Raw genomic sequence first — 5,549 nt, forward strand, 5'->3', positions numbered from 1 at the left:
CAGGAATATCTGCTAAATCAAATGTGCTTTATGATTATTTTAAATGACAGGCAATTTTTGCAATGTCAAGAAAATATTTGTAATTTTTGCTACATCACATGAGCTTTTTTCTATTTTAGGTTTTGTAGATATTCTGTAGTGCAGTCTCTTTCTCTGGGAGATTCAGATGCTTGCATATACTTGTAAAAAGTTCTCATGGTGCTGCACACTACTCTACAAACCATTTTCTGAATCAGGACTAGTTTGTTTACAATTATCGATTCAATAGATTCTTAATGAAGAGTAATTGTTAGTTTAAAAATAAAATAAAGATTTTCAATTTCACTGAGCAGATGGGCTATGCAGCAATCGAACCTTGCACAGTGCATTGGCATACAGTTCTAAACCCAATGCTTCCAGGGGTTTATCAAAAATTACAGGGTTTTCTATTAAATTATAATTCTAATGGACAGCAGGTCAGATATTTTGCTTCAAAAGAAGAAGGAAATCAAGGAAATAATTCTAAAATATTGAGAAGAACACAGAAAATAAAGATTTTCTGGAGTGTGATTTTTTTTATTACATTTTTATTTGTTTATCCTTTAGAGCATACTGAAAAAAATAAGTAAAACAAACAACATAAGAAAAAAATTGATTCCACTTACCCCTATTTGTAGACTCCAGCCTCCAGCATCACAGAATGTGGGGAGATTAATATTACCATTAGGGTGTGTGTATGTATATACATACATATGTATAAATGGGCGGTCAAGCAATTTAAAAAATCGTGATTAATCACACTGTTAAACAATAATAGAATAACATTTATTTAAATATTTTGGATGTTTTCCACATTTTCAAATATATTGATTTCAATTTCAACACAGAATACCCAGTATACTGTGCTCACTTTATATTTATTTATTTTTATTATTTATAATTTGCACTGTAAAAATAAAATAAATAGTATTTTTCAATTCACTTAGTATATGTATTGTAGAGCAACCTCTTTACCATGAAAGTTGAACTTACAAATGTAGAATTATGCACAAAATCTAACTGCACTCAAAAATAAAACAATGCCAAACTTTAAAGACTACAAGTCCACTCAGTCCTACTTCCTGTTCAGCCAATTGCTCAGATAACAAGTTTGTTAACATGTGCAGGACATAATGCTGCCCGCTTCTTGTTTACAGTGTCACCTGAAAGTGAGAACAGGCATTCGCATGGCACTGTTGTAGCCGGTGTTGCACAATATCTACGTGCCAATTGCGCTAAAGATTCATATGATCCTTCATGCTTCATCCACCATTCCAGGGGACATGCGTCCATGCTGATGATGGATTCTGCTTGATAAGATCCAAAGCAGTGCAGACCAATGCATGTTCATTTTCATCGTCTGAGTCATATGCCACCAGCAGAAGGGTGATTTTCTTTTTGGTTGTTCGGGTTCTGTAGTTTCTGCTTCAGAGTGTTGCTCTTTTAAGACTTCTGAAAGCATGCTCAATACCTCATTCCTATCAGATTTTGGAAGGCACTTCAGATTCTTAAACCTTGGCTCAAGTATTGTAGCTATCTTTAGAAATTTCACATTGGTACCTTTGCGTTTTGTCAAATCCGCAGTGAAAGTGTTCTTAAAATGAACAACATGCTTGGTCATCATCCGAGACTGCTATAACATGAAATATATGGCAGAATGTGGGTAAAACAGAGAGCAGGAGATATACAAGTCTCCCCTAAGGAATTCAGTCAAAAATTTAATTAACACATTACTTTTTTAATGAGCATCATCAGCATGGAAGCACGTCCTCCGGAATAGTGGCCAAAGCATGAAGGGGCATAAGAATGTTTAGTATATCTGGCATGTAAATACTTTGCAATGCCGGCTACAAAAATGCCATGCGAACACAAGTGCTCACTTTCAGGTGACGTAAATAAGAAGTGGGCAGCATTATGTCCCATAAACATGAACAAACTTGTTTGTCTTAGAGATTGCCTGAACAAGAAGTAGGACTGAGTGGACTTGTAGGCGCTAAAGTTTTACATTGTTTTGTTTTTGAGTGCAGTTATTTAACAACAACAAAATCTACATTTGTAAGTTGCACTTCCACAATAAAGAGATTGCACGATAGTACTTGTATGAGGTGAACTGAAAAAATACTATTTCATTTGTTTATAATTTTTACAGTGCAAATATTTGTAATAAAATAATAAAAGGTGAGCACTGCACACTTTGTACTCTATATTATAATTGAAATCAATATGTTTGAAAATTTAGAAAAACATCCACAAATATTTAATACATATCTATTGGTATTCTATTTTTTAACAGTGTGATTAAAGCTGCGATTAACTGTGATTATTTTTTTTGAGTTAATCGCATGAGCTAACTGTGATTAATCAACAGCCCTAAGATATATATAGGTTATATTTTATAAAATGCATTAAGGGCTCAGTTATGTCACTTTTACTCATGCCAAGTTATCATTAATCTGCAAGTAGTGCCACTGAAATTCCATTAATATCTAGATTAACTTTATATAAAATGTTACATATTTGCTATTTTTTCATTATATTTGCAAATGCATTTTGCCATGCCATTTTTGAAAATATAAATATATTCACAGATGACCTTATATAATAGCCGTTTTCCATTCACTCTCAATGCCTGTTGAGCCCAATCTCGGTCCCCCTCTCATCTTTCAAGTATATTTGACATAAGAAAATAATATGTTACCATTGTAACTGTTCAAGAAACAGGACTGAACAACTAAAATAATAGGGGGAAAACATGAAAAATATAGTCTAATGAGTTGAGAAAAGTTAGATTTCTACTAATTGGGAACTGGGACATAGAGTCACAGGTGGGGTGAACTGGAACATGAAGAACAGAGTGGAGACATTAGGACATGAAGTTGGGAGGGGAGAACTGGCACTGACACAAGGAGTGGCTGGAGGAGTTAGGGGAGAAGGGTCTGTAATCCCTACAATACACTCCCCTCAGACCCTGGAATAGAACATAGGATTTCAGATTCGCAACATTTTTTTGCTTCAGCAATTAGCTGTGAAACCCACTGGCAGAGCTTGCCTTTTCTACTGTCTTGTTCACATACAGGATGGCCCTCCTGTTATCAGCTATTCTTTTAGCTCCAGAGTTTTGTACTGTGGATCTATAGGTTCCATCTCTGCTGACCATTAAACACAGAGGTGTCAATGTGATCCCACATGAGGGGGATTTCTGTTTTTGTTTTTTCCTATTCAGTTTGTTTTTTTTTCAAAATCCTAGGAAATAAAAAATAATACATTAAAAGAATGTTAAGATTAGAAACTCAAATACTCAAAATTAGGAAATGCCAGAATTAAGGTTGAAATTTTAATTCAGTTCCCTTGTGAATATGCATTATGATACAGTCTTTAATTACATGACCACATCCTTCTTTTTCCCTGCAGTAACCCTGGCTCATTCAGTGCACAGGATGGACTCTGAGGATGAATCAAGGTGGCATAATGAAGGAGTCTTGTCTGTACGATCCCTGCCTTATTTGGTGCAGAACATGGAAGGTGTGCAGTGAACAAAACAGGAAAATAACTTTATGTTGCTGAATTGCATCTGGGAGAATTGACTGCTGTCCCTGATTTTGCCACAGACTTCCTATGTGATGCTCAGCAACTATTTAAACCAAACTTTTCAGAGAGGGCTACTAATTGCATATTCTTCAATTTCTGGGTACCCAATTTGAGACAATTTGATTTGTAGAAGTCCTCATTTACAGCTGCAAATGAAGTCAATGACAGCTGTGCTCTAAACAATGTGTTTCAGTTTCCCCATCTCTAAAATGGGAATAAAAATATTACCTTACCTCAGAGGGGTATTGTGAAGATAAACTCGGGAAAATTTGAGAAGTTACATACTATAATGATGAGTGCCATAGAAAAGCCCATAATAATTCAAAGCACATTTGAATTATGTGTAGGCACAAAAGGCACTGGGACAAACATTCAATGATGTGGGCAAAACAAAATACTGACTAACTTCATTCAGTGAGCACTATCCATTCTGTGCACTGAATGAAGCAGAAGTCCTGTGGAGAAAATAGTATGTCAGCATATAATTAAAGACTGTATCATAATCAGTGGTGCAAGTATGATGGTGCGGTCCCTGGTACGCCATATCAGTAAGATATTTATAGCCAGTACTCCATACCAGAAACACACAGGAGGAGCAGAACGTGGGGCCACCGGGCAGCCCCATGCCGACAGCTCCTCTGGTAAGGCTGTACCCGCCCTCAGACCTTCCACACAGCTGCATCTCCTGTCTGGGGTCTGTCGAGCCGCCCCACCAGAGGACAGAGCTTGGGGTGGTACAGCCTTGCTGGAGGAGCTGCCGGCTGCCCTACGTTCTGCTCCTTTGGCGGCGGCAGTTCCCAGGAGAGCCCTGAGATTCAGAAGTCTCTGGTGCAGTAGCAGGAGGACAGAGACCCCCCCACCCCAAGTTAACATGGGATGGATCATGGGGAGGGGACGGGGAGAGCGCAGGGGCCCCGGGCTGGGGGCAGGAGGAGTAGCATGGGGGGAGGGCACATGCCCCCCTTTAGCTGGTGCCCCAACTTCGTGTCCCTCCCATGAGTGCAGCGTGCCAATAAGAAATTAATTCTACTTGCATCACTTTTAATATATATGCACAAGAGGGCCAAATTAAGTTTGCACAGGTTAACTTAATTCTGGCATTTCCTAATTTGAGTGTAACCCCCAGGCTTTATACTGCAACATTTGGCTGTTTCTCCAGGGGATGGGAAGAGAAATGGATTTTAGCTAGATACTCTGCCTTTGCACATCTGCAGAAAGCAAACGAAGGCAACTCAGAATGACCGGAAACTTCCAGAACAGAGTAACCAGACATGCTTAGTAGTTGTTCTGATGCTGTATGGGAAGTTTTCATTGTGGGCAACCTACCTTGCAGTTCATATCCTATTTACTATCTGTGAATTGAGTCAGTCAGTGGGTGTGTGATGGGTACAAATAGAGATGAAAATAGGCTTGTGGACTCAGCTGCTGATTAAGATAGCACCAAGAATTATGTTTGTTCTGAATGCTGGGTCCCAATATCTGTTTGATTTTAGATACAGGTAAGTGCTATTCCAGCTGTATTTATTAAGGAAGCCCCCAGTTAGGATAATGTTTGGTCCACAGCAGTGGACTAAAGGGAAAGATAGATGTAAGCATTTGTGACCCCATAGTGGCTAAAGAGCCTGGTGGAATTTAGATGGTGCTATCAGTTCACTGCTTTAACTGGGAATCTGTCTCAGTTGAAAAAGAATGGGGGACAGCGTTTGAATTCTTTGTGAATTCATTGTGAATTCTTACCTGATTTAGATGGACTTGTGGGGAGTAGAGAGCACCTTATAGAGTGAGAATCTTGTAGAGATTGAGGGAATGGATGTTTTATATGCTGATCTGAATCCCTATACAACTTTTGATACAGATTTCTGTTTCACCAGCAACTCAGATTACTAGTTAGCCATTAACCCAAGGGCTGAAATGCTGTTACCTCTGGAGATCCCCAGATTGCT

This window comes from Mauremys mutica, chromosome 5, assembly GCF_020497125.1.
Source record: "Mauremys mutica isolate MM-2020 ecotype Southern chromosome 5, ASM2049712v1, whole genome shotgun sequence".
Lineage (NCBI taxonomy): Eukaryota > Metazoa > Chordata > Testudines > Geoemydidae > Mauremys > Mauremys mutica.